Raw genomic sequence first — 14,432 nt, forward strand, 5'->3', positions numbered from 1 at the left:
ATATGTGCATTTCTGTCTTCAAATGCAAAGACATCCCTACATCTTCAACATCAAGAGTGTAGGGTTTAAGAGCACAGTTCCAGAGTCAGAGACTATGTGAGTTCAACTCTTGGCTCTACCACTTTTAAATACGTCAACTTGGCAAGTTTATTTCCCCAGTCGCAAGTCCTTATTATAAAATGTGAGTTATGATAGACAGTATGTAAAGTCTAGCGTGGATATAAAAATTTAGTGATCGTAATAATAATTCATATAAAGCAGGCAGCACAGTGCCTGGCACATAATAAAGGTACAACAGATGTTTCTTGCTGTGATTGTAATACCTGCAATTGATACTGAAAAAGAAAATAATTAATGCATGAAAAAATGTATCTTCCCAAAGATATATCAGGGCTTCAGGGAAAAGAAACGTGAATTAAAGTAATAATAACTCTCAATATAAAGTGAGTGGATCCAACTTAAAGTTAAACATTAATTCTTGATTATTTGCTTTGGGAAGAGGAAAGAACAGAGTACATTAAAAATAAATAATACCCCAACAACTCATAAACCCAATAACTACAGCACAGCTTCAACATGTCTTAGAACAAAATTCCCAAAACAACAAGAGACCCATGTACAAATTAAGTTAAAAACATATTCCATAATGAAATCTACAGTCCTAAAAACCAGCATTTCAGATTATCAGTAACATTAAATGAGCATACAAATTCAAACCTGTGTTTTCAGATTTGCAGCTGATCTACAACAGAAATAAATGAACTAACTAGAGATAACTCCTTTATTGGGCTTCCATCTAAAGCTAAGCTTTACTTAGGCTTTCAAATTGTTGCACTTACTTCCTAAATCATATATGCCACCAAAACTGCCCACTTTTGTCAACTGTCAGGAAAACTGACAATACGAAGTTCACGAAGACGAAGCATGGAAGAAAATAGCAATTTGACTTGCAGTCCACTCTCAGGTTTTAACCATATGGAAAATTTTATATACACATATATTTTCCAAAGTTATGGAATATGGTTTAGAATCTCAGGAATCCCATTCTCACTGAATAATTAAACTGGGAGAATGAGAAGTTTCACACCATGACAATGCCACTATCAGAACTTACTGAACCCCAGAAAGGACCTATGGCCACCTCACCCAGAGGAGCAGGCTTGTCCATGCACACGCACAGACCACAGTACGAATGATGCCCCTGGAACTGGGCAATGCATAATCTCCATTTCTTAGATTCCTGCCCTAAAAGGAGGGCCACATTTGCTTAGAACAGCTCAAGGCCTAGATTCTCTGGAATTTTCCCAAGAGAGTTATTTTGCATTTGCTTACAATTTGAAAGCCTAAGTAAAGCTTAGCTCTAGATGGAAGCCCAACGAAGAAAGTATCTCTAGTTAGTTCATTTATTTCTGTTATAGGTCAGCTGCAAAGAGTAGCCTAAGAGATTTTAATCAAGCAAATACTTGGAGCAAAATTAGTGCTGACAACAACCTTGTAAGCAAAATTTGTGTGCAGGTGAGTCAGAATGTGTTTTGTGGCACTGAAAGAGTTAACCACCTGTCCTATCAACAGTGTTTACTTTTGTGTTTGGCTCATTCACTTCCTCAATTTCTCCACAAACCTAGCTTATGAAATCAAATGACTGCAAGCGACTAGCTGTAAAAGCTAAACCCCTACTGAGCACTTTCTATGAGCGTGATACTCTGCCAAGCATGATTTCATTTAATTCTCTCAACGATCCTAGAAGAGGGCACCGTTTTACAGCCAAGGAAACTGAGGCACAGAAGTTTTGCTGGTGGACACACCACTGAAGAGGGGATAGAAAGACTGGACCAGAGGCAGCTGTTATGCATGGAAAGGTGTCCCCTGAGAAAGACACGTTGAAGTCCTTTCCTGCTATCTGTGAATGTGACCTTATTTGGAAATAGGTCTCTGCAGACATAATCAAGTTAAAACGAGGTCATCTGGGCAGGTGCTAACCCACTAGGACTGTTATCTTTATAAAAAGAGGAAGATGTCTACTAAAAAAATGCAAAAGTTGGCCAGGCGCGATGGCTCACGCCTGTAATCCCAGCACTTTGGGAGGCCGAGGCGGGCGGGTCACGAGGTCAGCAGATCGAGACCATCTGGCTAACACAGTGAAACCCCGTCTCTACTAAAAATACAAAAACAAAATTAGCTGGGCATGGTGGTGGGCGCTTGTAGTCCCAGCTACTCGGGAGGCTGAGGCAGGAGAATGACATGAACCCAGGAGGCGGAGCTTGCAATGAGCCAAGATCACGCCACTGCACTCCAGCCTGGGAGACAGAGCAAGACTCCGTCACACACACACACACACACACACACACACACACACACACACACAAAAGCAAAAATTAGCTGGGTGTGGTGGCACACACCTGTAGTCCCAGCTACTCGGGAGGCTGAGGCAGGAGAATCGCTTGAACCTGTGAGGCAGAGGTTGCAGTGAGTCGAGACGGCACCATTGCACTCCAGCCTGGATGACAGAGCAAGACTCTGTCTCAAAAACAAAAGAGGAAAACGTCATGCAAAAACAGACACACAAGAAGGCAGCCATATGAAGATGGAGGCACAGCTTGGAGTGATACTGCACAAGCCAAGGACCACCTGGGGCCACCAGAAGCTGGAAGGGGCAAGGAAAGACCCTCCCCTGGAACCTTCAGGCCAACTCTTTGATTTTGGACTGCTAGTTTCTAGAGCTGTGAGAGAACAAATCTGCATGGTTTTAAGCCACCTAGTTCATCAAAAGATGTTAAGGGAGCCCCAGCAAACAAACTCGACATTGCAGGCTCTCCCCAGCTACTCTTTCCTGCCTCCATTTTCTTTCAACTTGACCTGACCTATCTGCTAAGAGACAGAAACCAAAATTTTCATTCCACCTTCTTTTTCTGGACTTGAGATTGCTACAGATAGAAAGTGCAGCAGATTTTGAACTGTCTTTAACAGTGTGTTTTTTAAAATTAATTTTCACATTAGAGCATTCTACCCCTAAGTATTTTCTAGATCAGCTCAGGCATCTCTGCTCCCCATACCTCTACCCCTGACAGCAGCCTGCAGCACCACAGTACTCCAAGCAGTTAGCAACTTCAAAACAGATTTTCAAAGTACAATATCTGGTGGCCTGGCCCAGTACATTGCAATAAGGTAAGGCCCGTAGGGAGATTCCAGAATCTGGAACTGGATCTGCCCAGGCCCCTGGGGTGAGCAAGACCTCTGGCAAGGAGAGAGAGCTTCAGTAGTGGGAAGGGACTGTGCTGTGCCAGTGCAACTCTGTATCTGGTGAATAGCAACACCATGGATGCGTCAGAGTCAGCTCAGATAACCTCGGTGGGATGCTGACCTGCAGAAGTCTCAGGCAGGGCCAAGCGTGGAGATAGAAAATCCAGAAACACACAGATGCGGGCAGGCAGAATCACAGAAGTCATCTTGCAGGTATTATAAGGAGGTGTCAGTCATCAGGTTAAGCGTGGGAGGCAAACTGCAGCTTCTGCAGTGAAGGGGCAGTGAGGTGAGATGAGGATGGTAAGAGTCAAGTGCCCAGCTCTCAGGGTGCTGCAGAGGCTAGGATTCGGGCACTTGCAACAAGACTAAGCAGCTACGGAACATGAATCGAGGGAAGAAGAGCACCCAGCGTGATTGAGATCTCTCCAGTGTTGGGTCCCAGGGTCCTAGAGACTCCCCCATAACCCCACTCCTACCCCCCAGGACTGAGCCCGCAGAGGAGGATGCTGGCAGGGAGAACAGAAACAGCCGCTCAGGATGCAGGCAGGCTCTGACCCAATGTGGACTTCTAAATGCCTTAGCTGAAATGCAGAAAGCATTTTCTGGTAGAACAAGGCTAGGTTTCCAAGCTCGGAGAAAACCCAAAATAATACTCTTAAAATATTTGTAATTAAAAATCTAAATAGAAGGCTATGATAATTGAGAAGAAAGTAGTATTTTTTACCTTTGTTAGAGTACTTGGTGAACAGCAGAATTAATTAGGAGAACAGGAGGAAGAAGATGGAGATGCTATCTGGAAATGTCAATATATTCATGGGCCATTTGTGATTGGATGGGTTTGTTTTGTTTAATCTGTTTTCTACTAAAAATGTATGATTTTTTTCTTTGTTGTCCTCTCAGGGTTGTTGTAAAATTAGATATGATAATATGTGATAACACTTTGGAAACAGTAAAATGTTAGGGCAAAATAAGGCTGCAATATTGCCATTTACATAGAGGTGTCAGAACTATCACTATTTAAATAATTGTATACAATTTGCTAGATGCAGAAAACTATAAAGATGAGGCCTCCTGGTGCTTACCAAGGCTGTCTTCTTACACTGACTGAAGCAGAGAAAGAGGAAGCAGAGTAAACCTATACCATGTGCACCTCAGCCCAGGCCGTGTGTGTGTGCCTGGTCTGTATTGTAAATGCAGGGAAATGGAGTTGAAGAAAAAAGTACTATAAAGATGAATAAAGTTTGGTCATATGTGTATCATCCAGAGATGACCAGTGGCAACATTTTCATATCATTTATTTCAGTAATTTTTAGTTTACTTATTTTTACACAATTGAGTTCACACTATTTCACATCATGCTGTTTTCACTTATATGCATTTTCCCTTGCACAAAACATCCTATCATCATTTGTAATTGCTGCAATATTCCATTGCATGGTGATATAATTCAACCATTTACTGGTCTTTGGAGAAGGAGGATGTTTTCATGATTTACACATACCTAATACAAATCACTGGGGGCTTTCAGAGGCTGAGAGGTAAGGCCCCTGAGTCAAAGCACAGGATGAGTCTTGTGCTCTCAGTACCAATAGCCAAACTGCCTCCCAGCAAGGCTGCAGCACTGTTCACTCCAAGGGCAATGTGAGAATAGCTGCCCTGGCACACTTCAACAGCACGAAGTGCTCTATGGGTCACCTAGCAAAGATGGTTTTATTAGGTAATAAGAAGGGGAAAAACATATTTTATATTTGGACATTAGGAGCAGAGATATATTACCATGAAGCTAAGAAACCGTAATCTTCAGAGCCTTCCACTTGACTAAGCCCTGCCCATTCTCATTCTAAATAAACCATTCACTTTTGTACCTGATTTTGTGTTATTTTCATAAAGGGGGCTCCACAAAATGTGGATGGATCCATCACTGTCTAGGAAGAACATTTGAGGCTGTGCTCGATAAACCAGTGACACTTTCCACAAGCACAGAGCTAAACTACATTGCCTGGCCTTTCCTGCGTGTGCCACAGCTGGGATTAGGTTTTGGCTAAAGGAAGGTGGCATGCTGGCTAGACACTGATGCCCCGTGTAACTCCACTGACCACTTTGTTAGAAGACTTGGTGAACAGCAGAATTAATTAGGGGAATAGGAGAATGCACTTTAAAGTGATCAAATACTTCACTCTTACTGTATTGTCACTGATATTTTGGGGTCATTTATAACAGCTTTTAGCATTAACTACAGTGACTAAAGCAAAGCCTTCCAAAACTTAGCCACACATGACCTGTCCATCTTGCTGGCTCTCTTCAGATGCCTGTATCACAACTGCCTTACTAATTTGGCATCTTTCATTCTTACTTCCAACCCAAGCAAGCAAACTGATTTACACCAAGTCTGCACACTTGTATCTGATGGCCTCAGATTTCACTGCTGCAAACCTGCTTCTGCCATGCAGTATGTAAAAGTGAAGCCCAGAACCCTAAGCCACATCTTCCTCTTAAAAGCACACTCGGAGCAGTACAGACTAAGCTCTTCCTAATGAGGAGATGGAGCAAGTGGCAGAGTTAAACAATTTCCACCAAACACTTTAGAATCCTGAGTTTTCTGCAAAGGAGCACAGATGTTCATATCTCTGACAACAGCCAGAAGCCTCTGCCAACACAACAGCCCATTTCAAGAGAAAAACAGACACAAATACTAAGTATATGCCAAGTTTCCTCTCAAATAGCTTTCCCCCGTTTTCTTATTTCATCCAGTTTGACGTTCTTTCTACCTTGCCCACCACATATTTTCTGATCTCCCAGTGCTCACCCATTTTGCAATGATCAGCCAGAAGGGCTCAAAATTGCTTGCACCCTTCCGAAATACATTCTGCTCTATATCCAACAACTTCCTCAAGCACCTTATCAAAATATCACAAGTTCCTTTGGGCCACAATTAAAGTTCTCACCCCAGATGCTATAAACCTTTCCCTGTGAGGATAGTCCTCATGATATCAAAGCTAAGAACAGTCAAGCCTGGAGATTCTCGAATATAATCAAAACTCCTAAACGCCAGGCTGTTTTGAAGCCAGCACATCAATTCATTCCTGGATTCTTAGGGGCTGAATATGCAGCAAATGGATGAAGTTGCAAAAGGAAGGGGTGGAAAATTAAAGGCTTTATCAAAACTAGATTGCAATGGATTTCTGAATATTCTTCCAACAGACAGGGATAAAAACAGCCATGCATTATAGACTTCAGCAGAAGAGGGCTGGCCAAAAGGGTTAACCATTTTCACTGGTCAAAACTGGCCCCTCTGCTTGGAGTTTACAATGCAGTGGGACTGAACCACAAGAAGCTGGGGCCAAAAGTGATGGGCAGTGGTGTTTCTGACCTGAGTGGGACCAGGAAGCCAACCTATCCTCCCAAAATGTCGACAAGGGGTGCCTCTGTCCCCATACAAAGGATGACCTTTAAAGAATGCAGTTCTCAAGCCAATTGCATTGTGCAACTCAGATATTTGTGGTCTCGTCTGACTGGTTAGCTCTCATGTTTAGAACATCTGGCTAACAAGATTAAAGCCTATCCCAGGATAAGAAAATTAGCTTTCCTCTATTTCAACACCACAGACTCATCCTCATCCCAATTTGAAACAGCTACAAAAAGCAGGCAAACAATATTTATTGACTACCCATTATATGCATAGCATCGAGGAATAAATTCAATGGGGAAATGAGCCTGCGTTATTCATCAAAGTCTTTTCCAGCCCTGGAAGAGTCTTATTTCTGTGAGTTTAGAAAAAGAATTTACATTTCTCTGGCCAAGAGGTTGGAGTTATTGGCTTAATTCATCAGCTTTTTTCCCCCAAAAAATCTGTGCTTCGCTTTGGCCTAAGGGACCTGGTACAAGTCACAACACATCAGCAACATTAATAGAGAAGCTCGTGTGGTTTTCCTGCTTCCCTTAGAGGATTCAGCTATTCGCAGGAATATACAAGACTTTTAAGGAATTTTGTTAAGTCATGAAGCAAATGGCTTTCATAATTTTAAATGTCTTAATGGATTTTAAAACACTTAAACAGGTCTACAAGTAGACAGATGAAGCAGGCAACACTTGCCTTCCTATTTAGAAAAAAAAAGTGTTTTAAAACTCATTTACTGATTGTGTAAACTCCAAAATGTTTTCTAGTAATGATGCACTACAAGACTTCTTTGGAAATCTAAAAATCAGACAAGCATGATGCCACACTAAATGAAGTCATGATGTCTGAAGATACCTCCAAAGGCCATTTCAGACTCTCTGGGCTTGGGGAAAACCATTTAGATACTTTTCTACCTAGAGTTCATAACAAAAGCTACCATTTATTGGCCACAGTCCATGAGCCAAGCCTGTTAAGTCTGCACAGCAAACTCTAGAGGTCTGTATTGTTACCCTCATTTTACAGATGGGGAACTGAGATTCAAAAGCATTACATAACTTGTTTAAATTTTCCTATCTGGTAAACCAAGAAAATGGGACTCAGGTCCCACTCCTTCAGGCTCCTGGTGCCATGCTCTTAGTGAGGCACCAATGTCTTCTGTGTTACAGGTTATCACCCTAAAATATATAGGGAAAAACATGGCACAATTTCCCTTCAGTAACATATGTCATAATTTCATCAGACATTCATCTTATAACCTGCAGTAAACTACAGATATGATTAAGCCTGTGTCTCTTTACCTAATGTCTAAAGATACTTCTAAGGCTAAATAAAACTCACAGTTGGCCGGGCGCGGTGGCTTACACCTGTAACCCCAGCAATTTGGGAGGCCAAGCTGGGAGGATCACCTGAGGTCAGGAGTTTGAGACCAGCCTGGCCAACATGGTGAAAGCCCATCTCTATTAAAAATACAAAAATTAGCCAGGCGCAGTGGTGGGTGCCTGTAATCCCAGCTACTCGGGAGGCTGAGGCAGGAGAATCGCTTGAACCCGGGAGGCGGAGGTTGCAGTGAGCTGAGATCGTGCCACTGCACTCCAGCCCGGGTGACAGAGCCAGACCCTGTCTCAAAGAAAACAAACAAACAAACAAACACCTCACAGTATTCTACTGTATTTCATTTTTGAAACATTGATTCTTATTTTTTTTATATATGTGTTTGTCTCTTTTCTGCCAATAGTTTATTTCACTCTACAAGGCTTTATGGATCCTACCAAAATCAATTTCTTCTCAGGGAAATACGGACTTGGGAAAACTTAGGTTTCCACTCCTAGCAAAGAATTTGACAGATAGTGTCCGATTCATTACCCTTTCTCTTTTTTAAAAAATAAATGCCCTCTACCAGAGAAGTCGCATGTCTAATCACTAAAACACCCATCTCTGAAAGTGATGATGCCCTTCCCTTAAACTAAATGATCTGCTCTGGAGGAAGTGTGTGTGAGTACTTGCTGGGGGCTACGCTGGGTGGTCATCCTTGGACCTCATGGGTAGGGGTCCCTCTAAAGCAGGGAGTCCCCTGTGGAATGCAGATCAAGGTCCAGTGGGGCACTTGCCCACTTCCCAGGACAACAAAGCAAACTAAGAGGCCAGGTGCATGCCACCAACAGATCATCATTTCCTCCAGAGCAAAATGGTCTTCATCAGCCACAAATTCTTTCAAGAAAAAGATAGGCAAAGTAGAAAAGCCATATGCTTTGATCTTCTTTACCTTTTCCTGCCAGCACTGACCACCTGGGCAGCTCCGAATCTCCAGTCCAGTGGACTAAAAACTTCTCATACTGTACGAACATTAGCCAGTTTTCCTATGCTAGAAACAAATAATGCAAAGAAAGCTATCATCCTTCCATGAGTCCTTCTCAGTACTCACGGGCAGGGATTCAGTATCCCACAGTAGGCTACATAGTTTAGAAAATTGCTAGATGGATGGATTGCCCCATACCTACAGGTATGAGCTGATAAGATTCTGAGTCCTATCCGTTTTATTCCTGAACAAACCATATATACTCCTCAAGAATTTGTCAATATTAGCAATTGGGCTAGGCCTTAGAGATTCTGGCACATTAGCAAAATGGCCAAAAGCCTGGGAATCAAAATATGGTTGTGATCTGAAAATTCCAACCAGTGACACAATTTAGCAATGCCAAAAAACCTACAGAGATGATTTTCAAACATTACTCATTTCACAAATAATCTGTCCTGTAATGAGTGTTCAAGGTCAATGCTGTTCAGAACTGGGTTTCTTAGCAAGGGTGACCAAGAGACCTATTTCAATCTGGGGACCTCTTGGAACATTTTGTTTTAAACTTCCTAAAGAGTAACCCACACCAAAACTAATAATTATTATATATTTTTAATAATAATAATAATAAACCATTTTGTTATAGAACGGGAAAGATTCCAATCCATCAACAGCTTATTCAACGAATATTTATTGAGGCTGTGTTATCACTGCCTCATACTAGAAACTGGGAAAACAAAGATGAAAGATGAAAAAGGCAAGCCCTCTACCTTAAGAAGACCCAGGAAATGTTAGGGTTTCCTTAGTCAATTCAGGATGCTCTAACAAAGTACCATAGACTAGGTGGCTTATTAACAACAGAAATTTACTTCTCATAGTTCTAGAGGCTGAAAATGTGAGATCAGGGTGCCAGCAGGGTTGGGTTCTGGTGAGGGCGCTCTTCTGGGCTGTGGACTGCCAACTTCCCGTCATGTCTCACGTGGCAGAAAGAGCAGCAGAGAGCTCTCTTGGGTCCTTTTTATAAGGGCACTAATGCCAGAGGGCTCCACCCTCAGGACTTAAGGCCCTCCCAAAGACCCCACTTTCTAATACCATCATATTAGGTATGAGGATTTCAACATAAGAATTTGGAGGGGTGGGGGTGTGGGCACAAACATTCAGTGCATCATGATAGTTATCGAGAATTATTTACATGTGTCTCCTTATATCTGTGTCTTGTCCACTGGTTCAATGCTGTACCACTAATTCCCAGCATGCTTGGCACATGGGAGGCACTGGATGTCTATCCGTTGAATGAATAAATTAATTAATGACATAAGCTCTGCCAACAGCTAGTTTTGGCTTTGGCCAAGTAATCACAAACCTCAGATTTCCCATGTGTAAAATGAGTTTAAAACGTTAGGTTCCCCAAATAGGTGCTCCACAGAGTATTGGTTCTGCAAAATGTCGTGGGTTTTATTGGAGAAAAAGGGAACCTGTGGCTGAGTTTGAAAACCATCAATATTACAAAAGAAAGCTGATTTCTGCTTGAGTCTTCTCCATCTGTAATACGCTGATATACTGAGAACTTCTCAGGGGATGTCCTAGGCAGAGTCCCCCACTCCAATGAGGCTATAAAAATCATCATTTGCAAGTCTCCAGAACAAGACTCTGGACCCTCATGCCTAGCAGTTTAACACCAACAAAAGAATCCATTCTTCAACATCTTCTTTGATGTGAACTATTCTCAGGGAGCTAAGATGGACAGAGGTGTGCTCCTTCCTTCACCTCAGCTCTTTCTGGCTCTATGGCCCTGGGCAAGTTACCCAGCCTCTCTAAACTTAGAGTTCTCTCTCTCTCTCTCCCTCTTTTTTTCTTTCTTTCTTTTTTTTTTTTTTTTTTTTACTGAGATGGAGTCTCATTCTGTCACCCAGGCTGGAGTACAGTGGCACAATCTTGGGTCACTGCAACCTCTGCTTCCTGGGCTCAAGCGATTCTCCTGCCTCAGCCTCCGAAGTAGCTGGGATTATAGATGCCCGCCACCAAGCCCAGCTAATTTTTGTATTTTTAGTAGAGACAGGGTTTCACCACGTTGGCCAGGCTGGTCTCGAACTCCTGACCTCAGGCGATCCGCCCTACTTGGCCTCTCAAAGTGCTGGGTTACAGGTGTGAGCCACCACACCCATCTTGTATTTGCTATAAAATAAAATACTAGTAGTAATTAATTCAAAAAAGGCCTGAAGTGAGAACTAAATGAGATAACATATATAAATCACTTGGTACCACTCACAGGAGACGCTCTGTAAAGGTCAGCTCTCCTTGTTATTATTCACAAACATACCAGCATCTCGTTTGGATTCCAGTCTCAAGGTCACCAACAGGTAAACTCTGGCAAGTCAGTCCTTGTCTCGCCTCAGAAGTGGCACAGGCAAAATCCAGGTTTTTGGCTTACATCAGTGTTTCCCAAACTCTAGTTCTTCAAAGACCATTTCCCAGCCCTATTTTACTCAGTATTTCTCTTACAATTGTTGCATGTTAGTCTCATCCTAAACAAGGAAATCTAGGAAATCACAGGTTTGATATCCTTGTTATTCTTTTTCCAAGACACATGAAAATGAATAAAAAACTATTTAAATATTCCCTAAAAGCCAGCATTATACCTAACTCATTTTCAGTGCCATACACCGAGAAACATTTACTCAGGATTTTTATCCAAGATCCTTCTGCTAAAAAGATTCTACGTCTTTTTTCCCGAAAAAAAGAAAAAAATCACAAACTAACCTTTGCAAACACGAACCTGAGCCCCCTAAGACAATACAGTAGTTCAGACCACAAGGGGGTCTTCTTTAGAAAGGAGATTCAAATCTAGTTTCTAAGCTAAACATCTGAACATCAGAGATCACAGAAGGTGCGGAGATGACTCTATGGCTTTCCAAAGAAAGAATGACATCAACTTCCAGAATACAGTGACATCTCTGTGATTGCTACGTTAGCTGAGATATGAGGAGGCATTTTTAAAGATATGTTTCAGGCTAAGACTTTTTCAAATTCTAAAACTAAAATTCACAAAAAGCCATTGCTCTCCCTCCAGGAAAAACACCTGCTTTAGAACTCTTGCAGCTCTGCATGGAAGAATCTTGTCACCTCAGTCTGGGTCAGCAGTGACCAACACTGCAACGTGTCACAGATCACTCTGATAGGAATATCACCCTCCTTCAGATGCCACCAAAACCAACACCACTATGGGATGGCTGAAAACCTATAAAAATATTTTAGATTAGTCATAAATAAAATGACTCAGGATGATATTCTGCAAACATTTTATGGACTCCAAACATTGAGCCTTTTCAAAAGTAAAAGTGAGCCTAAGTGGCAGTGGATAATATCGCTATTTTTGCTTTTAACTGCAATTATTCCCAAGCCCTTTTAATAGCTGTCACTTTTCATTTCCAGGCTGTAGCAAATTATAGTAAGAGGAGAAGGGAGCTGACAGCTCATTTCTTCTGTGAATGGCATGCTCTTCCATTTCTGCAAGGCCTGTGGGCCCTACTTTATGGCACATTCACCATCCCCAGGAAAATCCTGCTAAAAGAAGCAATAAAGACAATAGTGCTCAAGTCTGCCAGCTTGGAGGCTTTGGGTACTCCAGCAGAGTTTCCCAGGCCTCCATGCATTCTGATCAATAGGGGAGAAAAATAAGTTATCCCCATAGATACCCCAAAGGCATTTTATCTTTTTATCTACATGAAGGATGTATGCTTGGGGTATGTGTGTGTGTGTGTGTGTGTGTGTGTCTGTGTGTGCACACACACGTTGGAGGGGAACAGAGAGAGCTGGTTTCATTTGAAAGGAATTAATAATGCAGGTATTATTAATATCATAAACCTCATCCTCTTAGGACACATATCCCAGTAAAAAGAGAACTAGGTCAAAGGCACAAAACAGTTCATAAAAAATAAAATATTTTTGAATCTAAAATAGCACCTAATAAAAAAAACTGAGTGATCACTTTTGGCACCTAGAAAATGGTGCAGCCTGTCCCTAAATATTAAAGTAGTATGAATACAAAAACAACTTTGAAGAGGAGCTTTCAGAACTCAAGCTAATGAATCCAGTTATGTTGCTGCTTGGCAGTCTTGACTAAATGGAACATTCAACTCCAGACAGGGATTGGGCAGAACCAGCTAACCAATGTGTATATGCCTGGAGCCAATCTCATCTGTGTCACCAGAGCGATAATCAGAATCCAGAACCTTGGAATGACATTTCTTTTTGTAATATTGGTTCCTTTTTAAGTCAACATGTAGCCAAAAGATCAAAACAATCAAATGAAAATGTGTATTAGAAAGACCCCTAGGAAATATTTTCCACCACGTCTTCAGAAATGCAAAGACCCAACAGATGAAAGAAGAGCAATCCTGAAATTAATTGCTGCTCAGAAGATCAGCTTTTTACTTTTTAATTAACATTCTGTCCTAATCCAAGAGCCAGAAGAAAAACATACGATGTATAGTGCTTACGCACCTCTTATGGGGAAGTGTTAACCTTTCTTCCTCAGCCTTTCTCTATTTTCATCAAAATGTGTTTAAATTTAAGATGCAGTCTTGGCAGAGTGTGTAGCTCAGTGATGCAAATAGTGTGGGATGGTGCCACCCAGAACTCCATGTGTGGGAGAATAACTAGGAAATCAACTTTCCTTTTCTCTGTGCAACTCTATTTCATCCAGAGGAGGATGTGGGCACACGTACTGCAGGTGGTGGTTGTTGTTGTTGTTGTTGTTGTTGTTATTTTTTCCAACTGGACAAGGGAGGAGGTATGGAGAGGAAAAGCCAAGTGATATTTTGGAAGGATTTGCAAAACACCTGGGTTTAAACTGTCAGGATCCAACTTGTCTTCTTTCCAACCCACCTCCTTCAGTGATTCCACATCCATTCCGGCTGCTGCAGACTAAGGGATGGATTTGCAAAACACCTGGGTTTAAACTGTCAGGATCCAACTTGTCTTCTTCCCCACTCACCTCCTTCAGTGATTCCACATCCATTCTGGGTGCTGCAGACTAAGGGATGGAACAGTTACCCCTGTAACAGTCATAGATGTGGTAGGAAGAGGCTGGCACAGATCAGGCATCACAATGAGCAATCCCAAATACGTTGGAGTGATTTGTTTGCAACATCTCTTAAATCTTTTCCTAGAGGTGCTAACAGGCAGGGAAAAGGGCTGATCTTCAGTTTCACCACTCTCCCATCTGGTCAGCTCTGAAAATCCCCTGCTGGGCATATTCTACATGCCAGGCAGTGGGCAGAGCACAGAGGATGCACAGATGACTGGCTACAGTACCATCACTATGTTCAGGTGCTCTCAGGCCAGCAGGGGAGATGGGAGAGTGAATGAACTCATGCATTTTGTTTTTGTTTTTCTTTCTTGCACAGAGGCATGAACTAATAATCCTCTAAGGAGGGCTGCTCAGTTAGAGGCCAAGAAGGTTTTCTGAAAGAGACATTTAAGATGGCATTAGGATGT

The 14,432-nt window shown here is 42.0% G+C and overlaps 1 protein-coding gene and 1 pseudogene across 5 annotated transcripts in view; one reads left to right on the forward strand and one right to left on the reverse strand.

Annotated features, from left to right (window-relative positions):
* ELMO1 (engulfment and cell motility 1) overlaps positions 1–14,432 on the reverse strand; it is a 591,689-nt gene that overhangs the window by 557,760 nt on the left and 19,497 nt on the right. The window lies entirely within an intron of this gene.
* On the forward strand, positions 4,309–4,448 carry LOC112440583 (small nucleolar RNA SNORA51; annotated as a pseudogene).

This window comes from Pan paniscus, chromosome 6 (genome assembly GCF_029289425.2).
Source record: "Pan paniscus chromosome 6, NHGRI_mPanPan1-v2.0_pri, whole genome shotgun sequence".
Classification (NCBI taxonomy): Eukaryota; Metazoa; Chordata; class Mammalia; order Primates; family Hominidae; genus Pan; species Pan paniscus.